Consider the following 12,500-nt stretch of genomic DNA (forward strand, 5'->3'; position numbering starts at 1 on the left):
TGGTTCCACATGTGCTCAGCCGGCAAGGAGTCTATCAGTAGGCCCTAGTTACCGATCCTGATTTCTCCATTCATTGAATTGGCTGGAAAATGTATTTTTATTATACCATTGCTATCGATACTGTTAGTAATGTTACTGATGTTATAACTCTTAAATTGTCATTAGAATATTTTAGACAATAAAATGATACAAAAGACCCTTTCCTAAAGTGAAGGAAAAGGGTAAACAGCTGAGATAGGTAGTTCTGATAACTGGCAATTTGGTGATTAAGAACTTGTAGAGCCATCTATGTGTAAATACAATAAATAAACGTGTATTACAGTGGGCTTAGCATGTCTTCTTGCCACATGGGGCGAAAGAAAAAAGTCAAGGTATTTTATCCAGAGGACTCCTTATTATTTTCCAGGTAGAGTCGAGATGACTTTCCATGCATACATGATTGCACACACAAGAGCGGCAATACTTACATGAAAACGTTCGAAGGAATATATATATAATGAGACTCGCACACAAACGAATAGACTCGAAAATATATTCCCCAGTTTTCTTATTTATTTCTTATTACAAAACATAACAACGGTTAGAACACCACTTTGTTGAATCATAAAGATTTTGAATTCGAATTTTACAGCAACATCTAAATAAAATGAACTGAAGCAGGATCTTTTATTTAATTTTATTGTCTGAAATGAACTACTTGTTGATATGATTTCCATTAATTTACTGTACTGCATAAATGATGGAATATTCGAATGAATGTCTATATTATCTGAATAAATAACTTAAATATAAGGAAACAATAACACAACATTATCATACACAATTTCTTTGTATATTCAGGAGAATGAATATATTAATACAGTCTAGAGGAGTGTGAGAGCTTTTCGACAGGTTCACGCGATGGCCGCCGCTTGGGACCGAGCGCTGCAAGCCAAATGATCTCCGTGTCGGCAGGTATCAGTGGACCGAGGTTTGTCATCTCGCTCGGGATACAAATAGGAGTGTTATTTACTTAGCTGGCTGCAATGTTTCTGGTGAATTTAAATAATGTTTTCTCATATATAGATGAAACAGACCATATTTTCTTTGTTTGTGAATTTAACGCTTTGTTTACTGCTTAATTATGCATAATGTATCGCGTTGTAAAAGTATTGCATGTTAATATTAGGTTGATATGAGTTATGCAATATCTTGCAATCATTATCATTTTCATTATTGTAATTATTGTTTCTGTTATTGTTACTATCATTATCATGATTATCGTTATCATTATGATTATTTTTGTTTTTATCATTATAATTTTATTATTATTATTATTATTATTATTATTGCTTTTACTATTATTATTATCATTATTATTATTAATATTATCATCATTATCATTATTGCTATTATTATTATCACTATTATTTTTATCACCATTATTAACATAATAATTATAATTATAAATATAATTTTAATTATTATTATCATTATTATAAATATTATTATCATTATTATTGTTATTATTATTATTTTTATTATTATTATTAACATTATTATTATTATTATTATTATTATTATTATTATTATTATTATTATCATTATTGTAATATTAATAGAAAATATTATCAATTACATCATTATAATCTTTATTGGTGTTTCATTAATATCAGTACTATATTTATTATTATTATTACCGTTTTCACTATCATAATCTTTATTATTATTATCATTATTACTATTATCATAATTATCACCATCATTATTCTCGTTATTATTATTAATATGATTAGTATTGTTAGTATTACTATTGTTATTATCATTAATATTATTATCATTATCATTATTATTACTATTATTGTTAGTATTATTATTACTATCATTATTATTATTACTGTTATTATCATTACTATTATCATTATTATTATCACGCTTATTATTATTACTATTATCATTATTATTATCACTGTTATTGTTATTATTATTATCATCATCATCACTATTAATATCATTACTTCTTGGTGGCAAGCACACTACACTGATGTAGTTTATGCACATCTGTTATTTACGCGAGTATCCGAAGGTTGAGGTTAAGAAGGAAAGTAGGAGGGGAAAGGAAAGATGAGAAGATGATGAGAAAGAGGGAGAAAAGGAAGGGAAGGGGGATAAAAAGAGAAAAGAAAGGGAAGGAGGATAAAAAGAGAAAAGAAAGGGAAGGAGGATAAAAAGAGAAAAGAAAGGGAAGGAGGATAAAAAGAGAAAAGAAAGGGAAGGAGGATAAAAAGAGAAAAGAAAGGGAAGGAGGATAAAAAGAGAAAAGAAAGGGAAGGAGGATAAAAAGAGAAAAGAAAGGGAAGGAGGATAAAAAGAGAAAAGAAAGGGAAGGAGGATAAAAAGAGAAAAGAAAGGGAAGGAGGATAAAAAGAGAAAAGAAAGGGAAGGAGGATAAAAAGAGAAAAGAAAGGGAAGGAGGATAAAAAGAGAAAAGAAAGGGAAGGAGGATAAAAAGAAAAAAGAAAGGGAAGGAGGATAAAAAGAGAAAAGAAAGGGAAGGAGGATAAAAAGAGAAAAGAAAGGGAAGGAGGATAAAAAGAGAAAAGAAAGGGAAGGAGGATAAAAAGAGAAAAGAAAGGGAAGGAGGATAAAAAGAGAAAAGAAAGGGAAGGAGGATAAAAAGAGAAAAGAAAGGGAAGGAGGATAAAAAGAGAAAAGAAAGGGAAGGAGGATAAAAAGAGAAAAGAAAGGGAAGGAGGATAAAAAGAGAAAAGAAAGGGAAGGAGGATAAAAAGAGAAAAGAAAGGGAAGGAGGATAAAAAGAGAAAAGAAAGGGAAGGAGGATAAAAAGAGAAAAGAAAGGGAAGGAGGATAAAAAGAGAAAAGAAAGGGAAGGAGGATAAAAAGAGAAAAGAAAGGGAAGGAGGATAAAAAGAGAAAAGAAAGGGAAGGAGGATAAAAAGAGAAAAGAAAGGGAAGGAGGATAAAAAGAGAAAAGAAAGGGAAGGAGGATAAAAAGAGAAAAGAAAGGGAAGGAGGATAAAAAGAGAAAAGAAAGGGAAGGAGGATAAAAAGAGAAAAGAAAGGGAAGGAGGATAAAAAGAGAAAAGAAAGGGAAGGAGGATAAAAAGAGAAAAGAAAGGGAAGGAGGATAAAAAGAGAAAAGAAAGGGAAGGAGGATAAAAAGAGAAAAGAAAGGGAAGGAGGATAAAAAGAGAAAAGAAAGGGAAGGAGGATAAAAAGAGAAAAGAAAGTAGGGGAAGGGGAAAGCGACAGGGAGAAGAGATAAAATGGAAGAGGAGAAATTGGGAAGGGAATAAAGGAGCGAAGGAGATGAGGGTGTGAAATTTGGGATGCTTTGGGAAAGAAAAAGAAAAATTGAGAAAGAGAGGAAAATTATAAGGGAAGGGGGAAGCAAAAGGTAGAAGGAGGGAGAGAGAAATATCTCTTATCATTATATTTTTTTCATGATTAAGAGCAAATGGGCAAACAGAACGTGAAACAGTAGAAGGAATTAAATGGAAGATAATTACCTGGCGAAGCAATTCATCATTCAAAACCCTGATTACCTGGTGAAATCATATACCATTCAGTACGCTGCCATATGAATACTTGGAAAACATTTAATTATTCTGGACCCTGCAATATGATTACCTGGTATAACAATCAAATATTTAGAACACTGCAATATAATCACCTGGTGAAACAATTGATTATTCAGAAAACTGCAACGGAGGCTAGGATGAGGAAATATTAATCAACAAACGTTTTAATTGGATATATGCCTATCAAAAAAACTTTCACGGGAAGAGAAACGCGTAAGAATTCGATACAGAAACAATGATAATTATTAGATTAATGACGATTATAATTACATGATTTGAAATTATGATAGTGCTGATGAAGTTAAAATGATAATGGCGAGAATAGTAAAAGAATAAAGAAAAAAAATACTACTACAAATAATAATGATGATGATGGTAATCAAGATGATAATAATTATGATAATTGTAATCACGATAATGATGATAACAATCATGATAATGATTAAGCTAATGGGGATTATGGTAGTGATAATTATGGAAGTGATAACTATGATAAGGATAATTGTGATGATGATGATAATGATAATGATGATAATGGTTAGTATGATGATGACTATGATAATGGTTAGTATAATGATGACTGATATAGTTATATTGATGATTAGAATTCGCACTGTTATGATGATAGTAATAACAATAGAAGAAGTAGTAGTGGTTATCATAATGATGATAATGATAAGGATGATGATAATAGTAGTAGTAGTAATGGTTGTAATGCCCATAACGACATTAATAATAATAGTGCAGATAAAGGAAATATCATTATTAATGGAATCGTTCTTATAACGATGATGAAAATGATAATAACAACAACAACAGTGATAATAATGATAATGATAATGATAATAATGATGATGATGATGATAATCATGATGATAAGAATATCAACAATTATGATAATAACTATAATGATGATAATTATGGTAATAATAACAATAGTAATGATAATAATAATAATAAGAAGAAGAAGAAGAATTATAATAATGATAACATAACAGTAATAATAATGATAAAAATAATAATAATAAAAGCACTCATAGTAACAACAACAACAAAAACAACAACAATAATAATAATAATAATGATAATGATTATAATAACAATAACAACAACAATAACAACAACAATAACAATAACAATGATAATAATAATGATAATAATAATGATAATGATAATGATAATGATAATGATAATGATGATAATGATAATGATAATGATAATGATAATGATAATGATAGCAAAAACAATAACAATATTAATAATAATAATAATAATAATAATAATAATAATAATAATAATTATAATAATAATAATAATAATAATAATAATAATAATAATGATAATGATTATAATAATGATCTTGGGTCAAAAGCCCAGTGATTCCCAACACCTGGTCGCGGCTCATATGAAGGTGCGAGGGTTCTTCTAAGGGTCGTTGGATGGTCTTAAAAATAATCAAAGAATGCAAGTTTTCTTCTTTCCCGTTTCAAATTTATTGAAATTCATTGTGTTAAAAATATAAACCAATATAGATTCAACTTCATAAACATCTATGACTACCATGGTACTATGGGAGAAAAGGAATTTCTCACGACTCGTTCACATGGTCTGCAATAAATTAGCATAAGTTTATATACGGTTTATATATACGTTTATATATTATATCCCAAAATACACTACGGCCACGATCGAATCGATTTAATCAGAGCTAAGCCAGACGCCTCCACATGTCCTCGACACCCACTTTTATTTGCTGTACTGCCGTTGCATTGTCATCAATAAATATATCGAGAACAACAGGTATAAACATGGGAATATAAGCATGAAAAAATCAGAGATAAAATCAGTAACAGCAAAATTACATTCTATCAATAGCAGCTTCAATTTTGTGCTTGTGCAAAGCTTAAAAAAGGGTATACATGTAAAAGCACACAAGCAACAGCGATAAAAATAAAATCTATAATATCATTATCCTTATAACGCGAATCTTCTATTTATAATACACGGTAACATTCTGAAATTTATGATTTTTCCGCATGTTATTTATATTCTGTAATGACATGACTGTGACAATACTTGAAGTGACGTACGAGCATCTTATACTCGAGCAACATATCCTAACATTCAGTTGATTTTGTAAGGGAATCTCAACTAATTCAATAACACTTTGGGTATTATGTGATATTATGTAGGCGTATATGTGTTGGACATTTGTTTTTATGTCGTTATTCGCAAATTTTGGGATGTTCAGATATACGTAGGTCTGGTAGAAACGCGTTTATCTCTCGCTCATTCTGTTTCTCTCTTTCTTCCTTTTTCTCTCTACTTCATCTCTCTCTCTCTCTCTCTCTCTCTCTCTCTCTATCTCTCTCTCTCTATCTCTCTCTCTCTCTCTCTCTCTCTCTCTCTCTCTCTCTTTATTTTTTTCTCTCTCTCTCCTCTCTCTCTCTCTCTCTCTCTCTCTCTCTCTCTCTCTCTCTCTCTCTTCAAAACTTTCTTTCGAATATTAATATCATAATAATAATTTTGTCTTAGACTTACTTAAATGTTCAATACTATTTTTATATACTGTTGTAAATACCACTTTTAAGACTTGATGTGGTTGCAATGAATGTTTTTGTCGGTTCGTGTGTTTGCTTGTGTACATCCGTGTGCCCGTTTGCGTGTATGTATGTGTTTACGACTGTAAGTTTTATATCAATGAAAACGCTATAATGATAATATTTACAATTATGATAGTATAATGATAATGCAGATTATGACCATGATGAGATGATGATATTCAAAATAATGATAATAAAAGTGATAATGATAATGATGAAAACAAGTGCTGTAATAACAATAACGATATTTATGATGATGTTGATGATGATAATGATAATGATAATGATAATGATAATGATGATGATGTTTTTGATGATGATGATGATGATAACAACGATAACAGCACCAACAATAACAACAACAACAATAATAATAACAAGAAAAATAATAATAGTAATAATATAATTATTAGTAATGTTAGTAATAATGTTAAAATAGTAATAATGCTAATATAAATATAATCACAAAACAGCAAAAACAACAGCAACGATGATGATGATAATAATAATAATTATTATTATTATTACCATTATTATTATCATATTAATACAATGATGACATTAATAATAATGATGATGATAATAATAATAATAATAATAATAATAATAATAATAATAATAATAATAATAATAATAATAATAATAATTGATAATAATAATAATAAGAAGAAGAAGAAGAAGAAGAAGAAGAAGAAGAATGATAATAATAATAAAAATAATAACAATAACAATCATAATAATGATGATAATGATAGTAGTAATAATAATAACAATAACGATAATAAAAATGGTAATGATAATAAAGATGATATTAACACTAAAAATAGTAATAATAATAATAACAATAATGATAACAATAATTATAACAATAACAATTACAGTCATAATAACGATTATAATAATCATAACAATAATAAACATAATAGTAATAATAATACTAAAGATAATAATAATAACAAGAATAGTAGTAACAAAGGTAATAATGATAAAAACAGTTCAAAAGCGCTTTACTATAAATAATATATTTTATTGTGTATTTTACCTTTATTACCAACGTATAATAGTTCATTCATTCTGATTTCAAACCTCAGCACGGTGTTCTTTCATTGATATTCAGTGCTTGATTATTGCATATACTTTCCTCTCCTGCTGTGTTCTGATCTTTCTATCTGTTCAGATTTCGGTGCACATATTTTCTTGTTACACCCTTTATTGCAATAAATGCTTCTCTCTTTACGTTCACTTCACTTTTATTCTTCGAAAAGGATTGATTTTTTTTTTTTTTTTTTTTTTTTTTGGGGGGGGGGGTGGATTTCGCTTCCAATATATTCCACGTCTTCTTATTCTTTATCCCTTAGAGTTTTTCCTTTCATGTATCCACAATCCGAAATATCGACTTAGGATAAATCTTCTGAAAGCCTTTCAACTTCTTCTCAATTGCATTTTATATCCTTTGTCTTTCTCTTGTGATAAAAGGTCATTTGTAAAGATATTCACTTCCTGATATTGGAGAGATATTCGTTGTTTTTTTGTATGCTTTGATGGCTTGTTGGTTTTGTTTCCTGTTTTGTCTCTTAATAAGTTATTTCTGTGGATTTTTTTTTTTTTTTTTTTGGGGGGGGGAGGGGGTTCTCTCTCTCTTTCTCTTTCTCTTTCTCTTTCTCTCTCTCTCTCTCTCTCTCTCTCTCTCTCTCTCTCTCTCTCTCTCTCTCTCTCTCTCTCTCACTCTCTCTCTCTTTCTCTCCCTCTCTCTCTCTTTCTCTCCCTCTCATTCTCATTCTCATTCTCATTCTCATTCTCACTCTCTCTCTCTCTCTCTCTCTCTCTCTCTCTCTCTCTCTCTCTCTCTCTCTCTCTCTCTCTCTCTCTCTCTCTCTCCTCCCACCACTTTATTTTCTTTTTTGTTCTTGTTGCTGATTTAACATTCTTTGTGAAACAAAATATGAGAAACGGCATCTGAAGTCGTACAATTATTACCGTTGATATAGATATACAAGATATCTATAACGAAAGAAAAATATTGAAAGAGAGATAGAAAGAAATATACAAGCCAGACGAAAGAACAACTCCAACTGTTTTCTTTTACATAGGGAAATATCATGCAGATTCAATATAGATTTCTTCTACTGCAGCAATAACAAACAATAGAGAGATAAAGCCAGAGAAAGGGCCATTGTGCATGCTTTATGCAGGATTATACACATATAAAATTAACAATAAAACGATTTTATACATTTGTATATAAATATGCCTGAGCGTAAGTGTGTATGTGAATATCTGAAAGCATATCACATCAGTGGGATTAGCGCTGACACATACGCAGTGTCGCATCCTCCTTCGTCTCCATACATATGTGGTATTCTCTATAAGCAGTCATATGGGGTCCCGGTTCATTTCAACTATCTTATGGCAGGTTTAGTCACTCTATTGGGCGACATCTTATAAGGCCATCCAGCGTCTTTCTTTTTGTCGTGCTTTGTGTCTGCAAATAAATGCTCTCGACTTGGTTGAGGCGATCTTTTGTGATTTAAATCTGTATTTGGCTACAAAACTCTCTCTCTCTCTCTCTCTCTCTCTCTCTCTCTCTCTCTCTCTCTCTCTCTCTCTCTCTCTCTCTCTCTCTCTCTCTCTCTCTCTCTCTCTCTCTCTTCTTCCTCTCAGTTTCAAAAAATGCTTACATCAACATAGAAGAAGAAAACCCAAGCTAGACACATTGATAATCAGAAGAGGGAAGAACCACAAAGTTTATGTAGACAGATACCTGGATTACTGGAAGCTGTATCAAAGAACACACAAGTTACGAGATAAATTCTGATTTATTGTATTTGTATTAATTCTCCCGCTGCCTCTCGCCCACTACCGTTATCTTGTTATTTTTTCTTCTATTCTTTTTCTTTTTCTTTTGTCTATATTTTTCTTTTCCTAGTATTTATTCTAATTTAGGCTTAAATGAATATTCCGTGGTACTATTACTAAGCATCTGGCTGATGATGATGATGATGTAGTTGTTAATAATGGTTATTATAATAATAACGATGATGATTATAGTAATGTAATAATAATATTATTATTACTATTATTATTATTGTTATTACTATTATTATCATTATCATTATCATATTATTATTATTATTGTTATTATTGTTATTATTATTATTATCATTATTACCGTCATCATTTTCATTATTATTACTATTATTATTATTATCAATATTTTCATCATCATCATCATCATTATCATTAGTATTATTAATGTTACTGCTACTACATATACTACAGTAATTGTTTCTATCATTACAGTATTAATAGTGATAGTGGATATATATATACATACATACATACAGACACACACACACACATATATATATACATAATTACTAAAATCATTATTGTTATAATCATTGTTTCCATTATTATCATTATCATTATCATCATAATTAGCATCATCATCGTTACTATTTTTGTTATTGGTATTATGATCATTACCATTTTGCAAAAGCATGATGTCGTCAATAAGAACTGAATAACGGATAATAAAGAGAGACAGATATGTAAAATAGGCAAAGATCAAAGTCATATGTATTTACATTTATGCCCACTATCGATGACACTTGTTAATCACGAGATTGTATTTTTTGTTTAGAAGACAGAACGAGTTTTATTGTTTTGTATTAGAGGAGATTTATATATTTTATTTCTCTCTGTTTTTTACGGAAGGTTTTTTTGGCAGAGAAATTCACAGTATCACAAGAAAATGAGAAGATGTCTGTTGCTTCTTCACGACGTCTTCAGTACATTCCACAATTAACCAGTTTTTAGCTTCATAGGCAATGATTGAATTAATAATTTATTAATTAATTCCTTTTATGCGTCAAATCTGATGGACGTTACGAGGGAAACACTGTTCACAATTCGTTTAAATTGTTCGTTTTGGAAGGAAAGAACTGAGTGTTCTTTGAAAATTTAAACACATGAATCACATTAAATCATAATGAATAATAATTATGAACATCAGCTGCAGCGCATTAGAAACACGTATGTAAATTTCATTACCATGACTGATCTGGTCCCATTGAATCTAATTAGAGAACTGAATAATACATTGGCAATCGCATGATCATAACTGTTGTTGTATTTTTTTTTTTTTTTTTTTTTTTTTTTTTTTTTTTTTTTTTTTTGGTATTCAGGTTACTAGAAGAACTGCTGATGAGATTTTGTTCGAGCTTAATTGAATGATACAATAGCGTTATTTGTAACTAAATATTTTCGTTCGTCTAATTCAGCCGTGTTGTAGCCATCACGAGAGTTAAATTGTACTGACTTTACTCTCATTATTGTTATAACTATTGTTGTTTCATTGTTGTCCTTCTTGTTAACATCATTATCATTATAATGATTATCATCACCGTTGTCAGCAACAGCAACAGTATTATCATTACCATTATTACTATTATCATCGTTATTTATTATCATTATTATCATTATCAATATCTTTGCCTTTATCTTTATCTTTATCAGAAATAGTATCAGTATCAGTATCATCATCATACTTATCATTAACATTAATGTTATTTTCATTTTTATTATGGTAATCATTATTATCATTATTATCATTACTATTATTCTCATTAATAAATTTTTTATTAATATTAATTATCATTATTATCAACATCATTATCATCATATTATCATTACTATTATTGTCATTATTATTTTCATCATTATTAATTATCATTACTATTAATATCATTATTACTATTGTTGTTGCTGTTATTCTTGTTCTTGTTGTGTTTTTGTTATTATCATTATCACTATGATTATCATTGTTATTATCATAATCATTAGTATTATCATTATCATTATCATTTTTAGTAGTATTATCACTATCATTAGTGTTATCATTATCATTATTACTATTACTCTTGCTTTTACTATTATTATTGATATAATTATCATTATCATTACCATTACTATTATTATTACCGTTATCTTCATTATCATTATTTTTATAAATATTATTACTACTATTGCTATATCGTTACCATTATTATTATCATTATCATTATTATTATTATTATTATTATTATTATTATTATTATTATTATTATCATTATTATTATTATCATTGTTATATCGTTATCAGCATCAGTGTCATTATCATTATCGTTATCGTCATTATCATCACCATCAACCTCACCACCATCCTTCTCATTATCATTAACACCATCATCATTATTATTGTGATCATTATTATTGTTATTATTGATGTTTATTATTGATAATTATATTTGTCATTATATTTTATCATTATTACTGTTACTACTTTTATCATCAATATTATAATCATCATTATCATTACTATTATTACTGACATCATAATTACTCTTATTATCATTACTTGTTCAATATTCATTATTTCTACTAATAATAATAATACCATTGATTTATTTTCATTATTGCTATTTCTATCATTACCATTATTATCATTATTCTTATAATTATAATCATTACTATTACAACAGTGACTATTATCATATCACGGCTTCTATAATTATTGTACAGTAATTATCATCAATATCATGAGTCATTACCTTATTTCTAGATTAATATTATTACGTATACTAACATTACCAATATCATCTTCATCATTGTCATTATCATAGCTGTCATTATCACTATTATCATCATCACATAATAGTCATTATCTACATTATCATTAGATTATCATAATTGTCAGTATTATCATTATAGTGTTTTCAATGAGATAAAACTTGTATTCATAAACTTACCAAAGAGACACATACATACACGCAAGTCGGCACACGGATGTATACGAGCAAACAAACAAAAACATTTATTCTAACCACATCAGTAATAGTATTGAACATTCATATTCAAGTCTAACATAAGACTCTTATTATGCTATTAGATTCGAAAGAAAGTTTTGATAAAAGACAATAACATTAACAGTGAAATCAACCACAGTATATAATAATAATATTGAACATTTATGTAAGTCTAAGATAAGATTATTATTTTGATATTAAATTTGAAAGAAAGAGAAAGAAAAAGTTTTAAAAAAGGAGAAAAGGGAAAAGAAATAAATAAAAGGAAGAATAAGGAAACAAAGAGCAGATAGCCGAAAATAGAGAAGGAAATAATGGAAAAAATACAATAAATCAGAATATATGTATATTGTGTGCATGTTTCCTTTACTACAGCTTCTATTGTTACATATGCATCTATCTTTATAATCCATCGTTGTTTCCTTTTCTCATTTTCTTTGTACCTGGGTCCTTGTGCGTGTGTTTCTTAT

The sequence above is a fragment of the Penaeus chinensis genome, chromosome 40 (genome assembly GCF_019202785.1).
Source record: "Penaeus chinensis breed Huanghai No. 1 chromosome 40, ASM1920278v2, whole genome shotgun sequence".
In the NCBI taxonomy this organism is placed as follows: Eukaryota; Metazoa; Arthropoda; class Malacostraca; order Decapoda; family Penaeidae; genus Penaeus; species Penaeus chinensis.